This window comes from Pelophylax lessonae (assembly GCF_965119305.1).
Source record: "Pelophylax lessonae genome assembly, chromosome: 5".
NCBI lineage: Eukaryota > Metazoa > Chordata > Amphibia > Anura > Ranidae > Pelophylax > Pelophylax lessonae.
In genome coordinates, this window is record NC_138772.1 from 507,784,075 (window position 1) to 507,797,703 (window position 13,629).

Sequence of the window (13,629 nt, forward strand, 5' to 3'; positions counted from 1 at the left end):
GCAACAATAGCCACTGGCAATAATCCTATAAAAATATCTGACATGCTGGTTGTACCCAAGTTGATTAATGGATTGCGTTTCTAATCCCTGGATTTCATTAGGGTTTATACTACAAAGGTCAGCCATAAACACCAGGATGTCTCATGCAGAGAGACAGACATTGAGACATCTATATCTGAAATCAGGATCAGCAGTCTTCTCTGTCCAAAAGGCGGATGCTGCACATATACAGTAAACCTTAATGCCTTTTGCCGAAAAAAAAAAAAAAAAAACCCCAAAATGATTGCCAGTTGCTTGCACATGGTAAACTTTTGTGTGCTGTTATCAGCATTTCTGGCAGTCAATAGTTCTTGTTCTAGTCTCTAGTGAACCCTCAACATATTCTGTTGGGTCTCCCAATTGCAGCAAATACATGTAACAGATCCCCGAGACTTGCCGCAGCAGGGAAAACTGCACTCCGCCAAGTTACTTTAGGTCAGTGCAGTCATTAGTGATTCAGTAATTTGGAAAACTTGTTCACTTCCTCTGTTGACCTTTTCTTTCTCCTCCCAGCGGACAGCAGGGAACACAGAAGCAGATCTGCTGACATCTGCTCACCTCCCCTTCAGGCTGGAAGAGAAGTAGCAGAGATAAGTGTACGGCAGGCGATGGGAGCTGGTTTGTGGGCGTGCAGCACTAACTGCAACAGTACGAGTAAATAGCCTGCTGGAATGACTTTATTTTCACTGCGATCCTCTACCTAATTGAGGTTAATTGTGTCAGCGCTGCGATCTGTGTGAAGTAAAAGCTGGCATTGATCTCATACGCAGAAGGCACGTATCACTTCAATACTGCAACTGTCATTTACATTCTGCACAGGAGACACAGCCACAATTATCACAGGAGTATCACATAGCACTAGGTTTATCACATAGCACACTTGCAAACATAGCAGCATACAATATAACACGATACTTTATTGAATATAATGCAGCAGTCTTCCCCAGCCTAGTCTATATTGCTTGCCCATGACACCATGGTGCTGGTGTCACCAGCCAATATAGGATTTTCCTTGTCAATAAATGGAGAATACTCTTCAAGGAACCTGGCCAGCTTACAATACCCTGCCTATTAGGGCAGGTCCAGGGAAGGTGAGACATGTCCGTGTTGGGGTAACCAATAAGCAAAAAAAAAAGAAAATTTAAATCGGGTGGAGATCAAATCCTGTTTTGGTACATCTGAAGCTCATAGCATTACAAAGCTAACCTACTCCTGAAATGACCAGCTATGGGTTCAGGACTGGCACTGGCCCAATGCAAGAAAGCAACAACAACTAAGGAGCCTACTTATTCTTGTCAGTGACTGGCATTTTGGGGAGGTGGTCTGCTAAGGCAGAGTTCGGTCTGGTCACTAAACCATTGGTTATATACAATATAAGATGAACAACATGTGAGATGGGCATCTTTACTCTGTGATCACTACACTCAACATTCAAGATGCAGCACCAACTCAACATCCATCTTTTTCTCTTCACATTCTTTCTTCTTATCAATAGGGTTTACGTTTTAACATTAAGTGGGGTTGGAAAGGCAACCAGGGGTTTGTTTTTTTTTTTAAATATCCTCCTTTGGTTATCTAGTATGAATATTGCTGTATTATGGGCGCTCCGTGGGGTGGACTGGGGGAGTGAAACCCCCTGGCCACATTGAGAGACCAGGTGGGGAATACCCCCATGTCCACCTGGCATTGTGATTAAGATTATGTTCTATGCATTAAGAACTGATTATTAACAATTGGTGTTGTAAATCACCAAACATGCTTATTATGATGTTTTTGTAATGTAATATATTACCCTATGTTCTTTAAAATTAATAAAAATTATTGGAAAGCAACATTCTAGACACAGCACAGGCTCATCTTTTTGAGTATACAACCGCTTTAATAGGTAGAAGGTGATTGTATCCACATCATAGACTTGAATGTTCATAAGTATCATACATACATACTGAGGAGGGTAATGCAATAAGCATATTTAGCTTACTAGGTGATACATACAGTGGATATAAAAAGTCTACACACCCCTGTTAAAATGTCAGGTTTCTGTGATGTAAAAAAAAATGTCAAAGATAAATCATTTCAGAATTTTTTCCCCCTTTAATGTGACCTATAAACTGTACAGCTCAATTGAAAAACCAACTGAAATCTTTTAGGGAAAATAAAAAATAATATATATAATAATAAATAAAAAAGAAAATAACGTGGTTACATAAGTGTGCACACCCTCTTATAACTGGGGATGTAGCTGTGTTCATAATTAACCACTTGCCGACTGCCAGCAGTACATATACTGCGGCAAGTCGGTTCTGTACAACATTTCGCGGGCCCGCTAGTGGGGGCATATGTACCGATTGGCTACAGGTGGAGCCAATTAGCGGGCCCGGCGGCTGGTATTGGTGCCGGGCACCAGCTATCGCTCCCCGTGGAGACAGAACAGTGGTCTGCCTTTGTAAACACTGTTCTGTCAGTTATGAACAAAGGGATCCTGTGTTCCTCCTATTTAGGAACACAGGTCTCTGTGTTCATTCAGCAAGCCCATCCCCCACAGAGTTAAAAAGCACCCCCTAGGGACACATTTAACCCTTTGATCACCCCTGGTGTTAACCCCTTCCCTGCCAGTGTCATTAGTACAGTAATAGTGCATATTTTTAGCACTGATTACTGTAGTAATGTCACTGGTCCCCCTCCAGTGACATTACTACGGTGTTTCCCATATTCTTCATATGTCTGGGCTATGGGGTAGAGTGGCAAGACGGAAGCAAGAAAAACATCCAAGCCCAGCTAAATTTTGCAAAAACACATCTGAAGTCTCCCAAAAGCATGTGAGAAAATGTGTTATGGTCTGATGAAACCAAGGTTGAACTTTTTGGCCATAATTCCAAAAATACGCTCGGCGCAAAAACAACACTGCACATTACTAAAAGAACATCATACCCACAGTGAAGCATGGTGGTGGCAGCATCATGCTTTGGGGTTGTTTTCCTTCAGCTGTAACAGGGGCCTTAGTCAAGGTAGAGGGAATTATGAACACTTCCAAATACCAGTCAATATTGGCACAAAATCCTCATGCTTCTGCTAGAAAGCTGAACATGAACGACCACAAAGCATACATCCAAATCAACAAAGGAATGGCTTCACCAGAAGATTAAAGTTTTGGAATCGCCCAGACCTGAATCCGATTGAAAATCTGTGGGGTGATCAGAAGAGGGCTGTGCACAGGAGATGCCCTCGCAATCTGACAGATTTGGAGTGTTTATGCAAAGAAGACTGGGTAAATATTGGCAAGTCAAGATGTGCCATGCTGATAGACTTATACCCAAATAGACTGAGTGCTGTAATAAAATCAAAAGGTGCTTCAACAAAGTATTAGTTGATGGGTGTGCACACTTATGCAACCATATTATTTTAGTTTTTATTTCCTTCCACCTAAAATATTTCAGTTTGTTGTTCAACTTGAGTTGTACAGTTTATAGGTCACATTAAAAGGTGGAAAAAGTTCTGATATGATTTATCTTGGTCTCCTTTTTTTAACATCACACAAACCTGACATTTAACAGGGGCATGTATACTTTTTATATCCACTGTAAAAAAAAGATAATGTTGGGAAGAGCACCCAGCGGTTGACATTACAACTGCAGTAACACCATAGGCTCAGTGCTGTATTTTGGCCTAGGCCAACAAGGCCCAGGCCTAGGGCGGCACTTTGCAGGGGGGCAGCAAAAAAGCCACCCCCCCCCACCTGAGACTCTATTGGCCACTGGTTGCTAGAGCCGTCCCTCTCACCCTCCCTCTATCTCTCTCACCCCCCTCTCTCTCTCACATCTACCCTCTCACACACCCCCCTCTCTCTCTCTCACCCCTCTTTCTCTCTCTCACCCACCCCCCTCCTCTCTCACCCACCCCCCTCTCTCTCTCATCCCCCATCTCGTGAGATCTCAGGGGTTCATGCTGGGACTTGTAGTCCTTCAATTGTGGAGGGAGTCACATCCGTTAAAAAGGAAGGAGTGGGACAAATTTACATATGAGAGGGAGGGGGGCATGCAATATTAGTCATGCCTAGGGCAGCACAAAACCAAAATACACCACTGCATAGGCTGGCATTGCCCTTCATACCCCACTTGCCTTGGATTTCGGTTTTCTGAGGTAGCCTCGTTATTGGTCGAACGTAAAAATGAAGAAAAAACATTTGTTTTCCCATTACAGCTATGGTCCCTTCTTATGCTTCCCCAATACACAGAGAGAATATAGATTACCATCCGATTGGCTGCCTCAAGTTGACAAGGATCCTTTCCTCTTAAGCTCTGATGATGCTCTTGGCAAGTGTTTTGACAGCAAACAATTTTACCTCAATCTTTAGTCAATGCAAGATGAATGGGCATTTTGGGGACTACCGTGTAGCAAATACAACCCACATAATGGATGTCTATATAGTGTTTTGGAGGGATGCGCAGACAAGAACTATGCAAATATCAAATGACAAAGGGATGAAGCCAAGCATTCACAGCGCAAACACACGAAGGACACCAAAGTGAGACGTTTAATATGGTACACTGCCTTCTGATGGGCCCGCTACATCCATTTTGGATTAGCATTCCATTAATGCCACAACAGTTACTGCTGAGATAACGAAAATATAACTGCAAAAGAAGCTTGTCAGAAGAATGACTTCACTGGACTTGTCAAAGTTACATGAAAATTCCAGCACTAATGGCCAGGCACAACTTCGGGGAATAGACTTGTAAATAAGAATATGAAGTCACTGTCTTGTACTGTTTAAATAAAACCAGATCAAAACACACACAGGCTCTAGTAATGGAGATGTCGCTATAATTTGGTGACCAACAAAATTGTGGTCAGAAAAGTAAAAAAATCTGGTTCTTCCAGTGATTAACGTTTTAGTGCATTTTTATTAAGTGGTGTTTGTACATCCGAATGGCGCCTATCTCTATGGGTCTAAAAGGTCCTTTACAAGCAAATTTTAAGGGCAACTGCACTGTACTATCAGTAAATACACTTTTCTTTTGCTGTTGTTTTCAAAGGGGACCATATAGTGAACTTGGTGTGGAGTTGTTCACTTTAAGGTCAACACAGAGGACAAGGGGGCACTCTTTATGTCTAGAGGAAAACCAATTTCATCTCCAAATACGGAAAGGTTTCTTCACCGTAAGAGCTGTGAAAATGTGGTATAGATTCCCTCCAGAGGTGGTAAAAAAAGGTCTGGATTCTTTCCTGGGTGTACATAATATAAATGGGTATTCAAATTTTTTTTAGGTAAAGTTGATCCAGGGAATATCCGATTGCCTCTCGGGGGATCAGGAAGGAATTTTTTTCCCCTGCTTTAGCAAATTGGATCATGCTTTGCTGGGGTTTATTTTCGCCTTCCTCTGGATCAACAATGGTATAGGATTGTGTATATGGGATTGTATGGTTGGGTTTTCAATACTGTTTTTTTTTTGGTTGAACCCGATGTCATTTTTCAACCTAACTATGTAACTGTAACTATCATCTTCAAGTAAACTTTGATGCGACTTACATTTTTACTTGTTTGCTGTTCAAAATACAGTTGTCATTGCTCCCTCTACAGCACAAGTGTCAAACACAAGGCCTGCAGGCCAAATCCGGTCCACCAGGCCATTTTCTTGGCCCTCACACCTCTCCTGCAGCTGCGGCACACCCTCGTCTCCACCAACACCTTGTCTTAAGGGCCATACACACTATAAGATTTTCTGAAGACTTTTTCCTTCAGATTTACCTTTTCTAGGTCGTGCAAGGGCCTGCCAGATTGCATACAAATTGAAAGTGTTTAGGTTTAACCTCATATTATCTGGTTTTGGTAAATCTAAAGGAAAAAGTCTTTAGAAAATCTTATAGTGTGTATAGCCCATTAGCAGTTGGAAGCAGAGGAGGATAGAACTCTTCCGTCAGATCCTGTACTTCTCTGTGCAGCGGCGAAGAGGCTCGGCTCTGCCCCCCACCCACCTCAGTGGTTGGCAGAAGAGAGAATGACAGAACTCCTCCTACAGATCCTGCACCTCTCTGTGCAGCTGCAGCACCCCCTCATCTTTGCCTCCCCTGGTCTCAGTATTCAGCAGACTTTGACAGCTGACTTCAGCCCTCCTCTGGTCCTCCTTCATACACTGCAACTCCGTCCCAGCAGCACAAGGTAAGGGGAGGTACACTGTGATGTAAGGGAGGGTGGGGTGAACTGAACATCTAGTCTTACAAATACAATTGGCCCTTTGAGGGCAAACAATGCTGATGTTGATGTGATGAAACTGAGTTTACGACCCCTGTTCTAGGTGATGTTCAGATTTTAGGTTGCCAATCCTCACCTTAAAGTGGAACAAAATAAAAAAAAGCTAGGAAGTAGTGCTCCTTGGCAGAGGAGAGACTTTATATGTCCACCCTGGCATTGGCTGGGTGATAATTCTAGCTAGCATGTAAAAGATTTACATCAATGGCCATCTAGTGGCTGAATAGAAAGAAGATGATGGTTGGTAGATATCAGCTAAGGATTCAGCTCTGAGAATTGAAGGAGGGCAAACCTAAGGGTATGTTTGCCATAATGATCAAGTATGCTAAGCCTCTTAGCCAAACTACAAGTCCCCTTTTAAGCAGAGCTCAAGTGACTGCGTGCTCAAGTCTTTAGACATGCTGCAAGCATTGGTAGGAACCCAGAGCAGCATTTTCTACAGGAAGGGTAAGTATTTCAGTCATTCTATTACTTTTTAAGTTCTCTATCCCAGTTTTGTTAACATCTTGAGTATAATTTGATTTTCATGCATACTAATGGCTCGTTTCCACTGAGCTTTCTGGTACGGTACTGTACGCTATTTATGCCGTTTCCATTATCTACTTGCCTTCTGTGCACTTAAACACCCTTCCCATCCAGACCAATTTTCAGCGCTCTCACACTTTGAATGACAATTGCGCGGTCATGCTACACTGTACCCATATAAAATTTTTATCATTTTTTTCACACAAATAGAGCTTTCTTTTGGTGGCATTTAATCATCTCTGGGTTTTTTATTTTTTACAAAAAAAAAGAAAAAAGACAGAAAATTTTGAAAAAAAAAAGTTTTTCTTATTTTTTGCGAGTAAATTTTGAAAATAAATACATTTTTCTCCTTCACTGATGTGCGCTGATGAGGCGGCACTGATAGGCTGCACTGATGGGCACTGATGAGGTGGCACTTATGGGCACTGCTGAGGTGGCACTGATGAGGAGGTACTAATATGCCGCACTGATGAGCACTGATAGGTGGCACTCATGAGCACTGATAGGCGGCACTCATGAGCACTGAGAGGCGGCACTGCTGGGCACTGAGAGGTGGCACTGATGGGCACTGACGGGCAGAACTGATGGGCACTGACGGGCGGCACTGATGGGCACTGACGGGCGGCACTGATGGGCACTGACGGGCGGCACTGATGGGCACTGGCGGGTGGCACTGATGAGCACTGGTGGGCGGCACTGATGAGCAGCACCATCAGTGCCCACACTCAGTGCCCATAGTGCTGCCAGTCAGTGCTCATCAGTGCCTAGATGAGCAGGCACTGATGGGCACTGACTGGCAGCACTATGGGCACTGATTGTGTGCACTGATGAGGGGCACTGATGGTGGGCACTGTGGGCATTGAAGGTGTGTTTGGTGTACCTCTAGTAATCAGGGCACTGGTGATCGGTGCCCTGATTACTTTTTTCTGTGTCCCCGGCGCTGTGCAGCTCTCCCTCCTTCCTCACACGCAGGCTCTGTGTGAGGAAGGAGCGCCGGCGATGAGAGATGATCTCATATGTTTACATATGAGATCATCTCTCATTGGACGGCTTGATCACGTGGTGAATGGCCGCTGTGATTGGCCATTCACCACGATCTGTGATCGGCTGTGTCCAAGGGACACGGCCGACACAGATTCTCCCCGATGCGCGCTCGCGGGAGCGCGTGGGGGGCGTGTCACTGGGAGGCCGTTTAAAAACGGTCCCCCGAAAATTCGAGTCCGCGCTGCAGCCGTATATAGGCTGTAGCGCGGATGGCAGGAGGTTATGAATGGTACCCTAATTCCGAACCGTACCGTACCACTTTTTTGGTACCCTTTCGTTGGGGTACCAAGCACATTAGTACCGTACCAACAGGGTGGAGCTACACTCTGCAGAACTTTGATTGGTTGACAGAGAATCGTCTATCACAGCTTTCCTGCTACACCACGCCTATCATGAAAGGGTACTATTGGCAGTGGAAACGCAATGTGTACCGTTCCGAACCGTACTGAACCGAACCGTACCGTACCGTACCACTTAGTGGAAACAAGGCATAAGAGGATTATAGTCTCCTTTTTAAAACACCCAACCTTTAATGGGGTTTACTAGGCCTTTCATATATTTATGGCTATACAGCTACTCTTGTACAACGATATGATAATGCTAAACTGAAAATAGAAAATAAATGATAAAACCAGACAAACTAGAACACCACAAAAAAAGAGCCTTCTTCTTGACTTCTAATAAAGAAGGTGTGGGAGTTATAATGGTTGCCCTGTCTCACTATATTATAGTTTTATCCTGGTTAATAGACTAATTCATTAAAATGAGATCTCGTCCCCAGAATCTTCAGTATTCTGAAAACTTCCTGTCTTACACTATCCCTATAATTAACACAATGCAATCTCCTCTGGCCTACAGGACCGAATTGCTGTGTTCTTTTCTTTTCCTGGGTGTAATCATTCCATCGCATTCTAGGCATTTGCAAACATCTTTGGTTCCATGGGAAACGCTCGACTTTTGTGTTGGTTCTGGATAATCCAATCTTTGCACCCGAGATGGAAGATAGAGCTCACAAAACATTAATTAGTGAAATAAATGCTTCAGAGGACAGGCTTGCAGGGAACGACGTGATGAGCCGATAGCACGGAACGAGCTCTTTTCTCCCCCTCTCACCGTCTCTCTCCGGCTTCTGGTGACATTATAAGAAAGTGCTGTATGCAAATCAAGAGCCCAATTAGCGGCTGAAAAAAATGCCCTGTCACCAGCAGAAGGTGACAATATTTCTGATAAAATGCTAAAATAAAAATCCATTAGGCAGGATTTAGAAAGGAGGATCCTAAAGGGCTTAGAGGGGGAAAAGGCAATTCGTGTTTTTCTGATTTGATTTTCAGGAAGTGCATCGATGATTAAAAAAAAAGAAAAAGGGTGGGGGGCTATTTTTTTTTTTTCAAGGGATTCTATAGGCGTTTACAGGCCTCTTGCAGTCTTGCTTTGCAATCTGGCTGCCAGAGGCCATTGAGAATTGCAGTATCTTACAAAAGTGAGTACACCCCTCACATTTTTATAAATATTATATCTTTTCATGTGACAACATTGAAGAAATGACACATTGCTACAATGTAAAGTAGTACAGTACTACAATGTAAAGTAGTAAGTGTACAGTTTGTATAATGGTGTCAATTTTCTGTCCCCTCAAAATAACTCAACACAGCCATTAATGTCTAAACCGCTGGCAACAAAAGTGAGTACACCCCTAAGTGAAAATGTCCAAATTAGGCTCAGCCATTTTCCCTCCCTGGTGTCATGTGACTCATCGGTGTTACAAGGTCTCAGATGTGAATGGGGAGCAGGTGTGTTCAATTTGGTGTTATCGCTCTCACTCTCTCATACTGGTCACTAGAAGTTCAGCATGGCACCTCATGGCAACGAACTCTCTGAGGCTCTGAAAAAAAGGCTTGTTGCTCTAAATAAAGATGGTCTAGGCCAGTGATGGCGAACTTTGGAACCCCAGATGTTTTGTAATTACATTTCCCATGAAGCTCATGCACTCTGCAGTGTAGTTGAGCATCATGGGAAATGTAGTTACAAAACAACTGGGGTGCCAAGGTTCGCCATCACTGGTCTAGGCTATAAAAAGACTGCCAAGACCCTGAAACTAGAGAATGAAAAATCTGGTGCAGCTGTGCATGGTAGACGATCAGCTTCTAACTTCAGCTTGTTCTATTAGGCTTTGACAATAAAACCTGGAAGCTGATTGGTTTCTATGCAGAGCTGTACCAGATTTTGCACGCTCCAGTTTTAGTAAATCAGCCCCAATGTATGTAAACCTTATTTGCTCCTTTTTGGCATGTTTATTATACAATCAGGAGCATTTTGTTGTGCTTGATAAGTACCAAAAAAAATCCTGTTCTTATCAAATTCTGAGATGTACTATGTTCCCTGCACACTACATATATGTTATTGTCAATTGCAGTTTGCTTATAAAATAGCTTTTCTTAGTGAAAATGCAGCTCCTGATCACTAACTCCTGTACTCCACGCAGGAATAGGAATGCGTAATGGTCACAACTCTCATTGCAAGCGTCCCCATGCAGATTTGTAATGCTGAGAAAAACAAGGTTTGACGAAAGAAAGATGAGGTGTGCCTGACCAGGTCTGAGATTACCGTGTACAGTGGAACGTGTGGTCAAACTCTGGTGCCTACTGGAATGTGCAGTTATAATTGGGCACACTTGGGAATATTCAAAAAAAGCATTTGCAGCACTTTTCTGGCAGTAAAGTCCCTTTAAAACAGCCTGTGCCATACTCATGAAAGCACTGGAAACTTTTAAATAAGAGTTGCTATGTGTATGACAGATTCAGGTAGTTCTAAATTGTGTTACTTGGCTGCAACAAATTCAAAACGGATTACTGCCAGATCAGGAAATATGGTGGTAATGAAGACTAATTTTGAGTTGGCGTACGGAGATGTCAGTGCTCAGACTGGGTCATGAATGTGCTGGGAAATGATCATAGCTTCCCACTCATGGCTAGTGGGTTGCTAGGATGCATTCTGAGCTGACATTTGAATGTAAACAAAGAGACAGGGGATGCTGGCTGACATCATTACCTAAATATGGCAACGGCTATAGTTGTTCAAAGACAGGAATTTCCTGTCTGGCAACTGAATGGGTATGGTGATAAAGCATTGGTTGCTATGATGCTGGCAGCTGATAGCATCTTAGCAACCAATGATGCTGTGCAGTCAACTGTGTCATAGCAACCAAGGATGCTGTGTGGCAACCCTGGGCTTAAAGCGGTAGTAACCCACTGTTTTTATTTTTTGCAACCTGCAAGGTAAAGTCATAATGTGTTAGTATGCATCGTACACTAGCATAATATGTGAAACTTATCTAAGAACGAAGCCTTCCAGGGGCACAATGTCACCACTGACAAGGCTTCCATCTTCACCCGGGTTCGTGGACTCCGGCTGAGTGAGTGGCCGGAGCTGCAATGACATCACTCCTGCGCATGGGCACTGGAGCCACCGTTTACGGCACAGGACTGGCTGTTCTTCAGAGTAAATCTGACATCACCGGCTGCATGTACAGTAAATATCTCCTAAATGGAGCCAGTTACAATGGTAAAAATTATGCATGGGATTTTACTCCCACTTTAGCAGCCTCTGTCCCACCATCTACAATGCACTAAATGCATGTACCTGTACCCAACAGGTACATAAATTTGTTGCAGGCACGGACATTTTTCTAGAATGTATATGACACTATGAATTCTAGGGACTGTGCCACTGTGATGTTTTTTTTTTTACTATTTATGAATTTTTGATGTCCGTAGCATCCAGGCAGAATTCTTGTTTCAGTTTCAAACCCGAACTACAGAAAAAACAGTTGATGGCTGGCTGGTTGCTACTGGCAAAAAATGTCTTCTTCACTTTAAGCATCACTCCCTTATGTGATGTGGTATTGTAGACAAATAACCTGTTGACTGCTGTTAAACTCTAAAGTTAAACTTAGTGGACTGAGTGACATTAGCTCGGTGGCAATGAGGTTTCCTGCACAGCACTAACAGTTCACTGATCCTGGATGCCTGAAGCTGCTTTTTTATAATAAAAAAAATCCTGTAAGGGGCCGAAGAGAACACTGCTCAGCAACGCTCACACTTCAATGGATGTCATGATTTTGTCCTTCAGCTCATATTAGAATCTGGGAAAATAAACAAGCAGAAAATCAGAACTGCTCAGTCAATGTGACTTTAATTATCTTGGAAGAAGGTTTCTGCAAGGGCTGAAAAACGTGCCTGGTGGTTCCACTATAATTGCATACACTTGTAAATTGTCAGAAGATATGAGCAACACATAACTATTGTTTTTGAGCGATTGCGAGCATTGAATCGAGGCTACAAAATAACTCAAGACAAAGCTTAGAGGACAATGCTTTCCATAAAAATCTCACTGACAATATTAAACCTCTGCAGCCAAATGCAGACAGAGCGCACTGTATGCATGGGACCTGTCGGCATACATAATGATTCCTACAAGCACTGTTTGGCATATTTGGGGTAAAATTTAAAGCCAAAAGGGATATTTCTCATAGGTGTTCCTTCTGGTGAGGTTCAGTCATATGTTGATGGGTTCTATAGTTGAGGGACTCTCTTTGGTGGTAAGAGTTCCTCTATGAAACTTCCTGTGCTTTTAAAGCTGCAACAATGCCAAAATATGCTATCATACTCCCTTATTCAATCTCCAGAGTATGAAACACTTATATGGGCACTGCTCCTGCCAAAAAGAATAAAGTCCTTTTACGAGGGGAGGAGATGGAAACGACTGCTGGGAAATTCTATTGTTGGAGTCTCTAAGGTACATCAGAAAAGGTCGACTTTCCCAATCCAAAATGAAAATATCAGTTGTGGGTAGACTTATTTGTTATAGCCAATCCCTAAGCAAAAAAAAAAAGTTTTCCCATGCAGTGGGGCCATGCCTGCACGGGTCAACTGCTTGTTTTTGTCTATTGGACAAAAACAATTGGAATTGGAGAAAGCCTATATTCACCCGATCCTTCGCTCAACCTGCAAACGGTGCTCCCCCACGATCCAGTGGTGGACTGTTCCTGACAGCCTCACGTCAAGAGTAGTTCTATGGGTGTGATGACGTCAGGAACAGTCCACCGCATAAGACTGGGGGGGCAGGAGCCATAAAGGCCTGTCTTGTGTGGGGAGGATTAGGTAAGAATATCTCCGTTCTTCAATCCCCCTAGACAAAAGCAAGCAATGCACCCGTGCAGTGCCGACACAGCCCCATTGCAAAGGTAAACTTTTTTTTGCCCAGAGTTGGACTTTAATGCATGAATAAGCCTGCACTTGCTATGAAGGCAAAGGTTCCAATAACAGAATGCCTAAAGGATGAATAGCTGGAAGCTGTATGGTAATAAATAAGGAGATAGAATTAGGTAGAAAACATCCAAAACCCTTCAGGCCCAACTTTTCAGTGTAGCACCAACATACCTTAATCAGCAGTGTCTTTAGTTTGGTTTTGTGATGTCACAGGTCATCCCAATGACATGGTTAGGCTCCCTAACGCATATTCCTGTGAGCCCAGGTGGCTTCATGATGCATACCCAGAGGAGGGTCCTTGGTGCCCTGAGCTCACAGGAAATGGAAGAACGATGCAGGACATCATATTACCTGGAAAGGATGGATGTTGGATCTTAGGGCAGTGAATATGTGAAGGGCAGTGCCAGAGATAGGGAAATTATTGCAGTAAGTGTTTTTTTCTTCTTTAATTGTAATCCCTACAGAGCAATAAAATTGGATTTTTTAATGAAGTTGGTGTTGGAA

The 13,629-nt window shown here is 43.2% G+C and overlaps 1 protein-coding gene across 1 annotated transcript in view; it reads right to left on the reverse strand.

The window, feature by feature from the left end:
* The window catches only part of EXT1 (exostosin glycosyltransferase 1), a 470,442-nt gene that overhangs the window by 18,740 nt on the left and 438,073 nt on the right, over nucleotides 1–13,629 (reverse strand). The window lies entirely within an intron of this gene.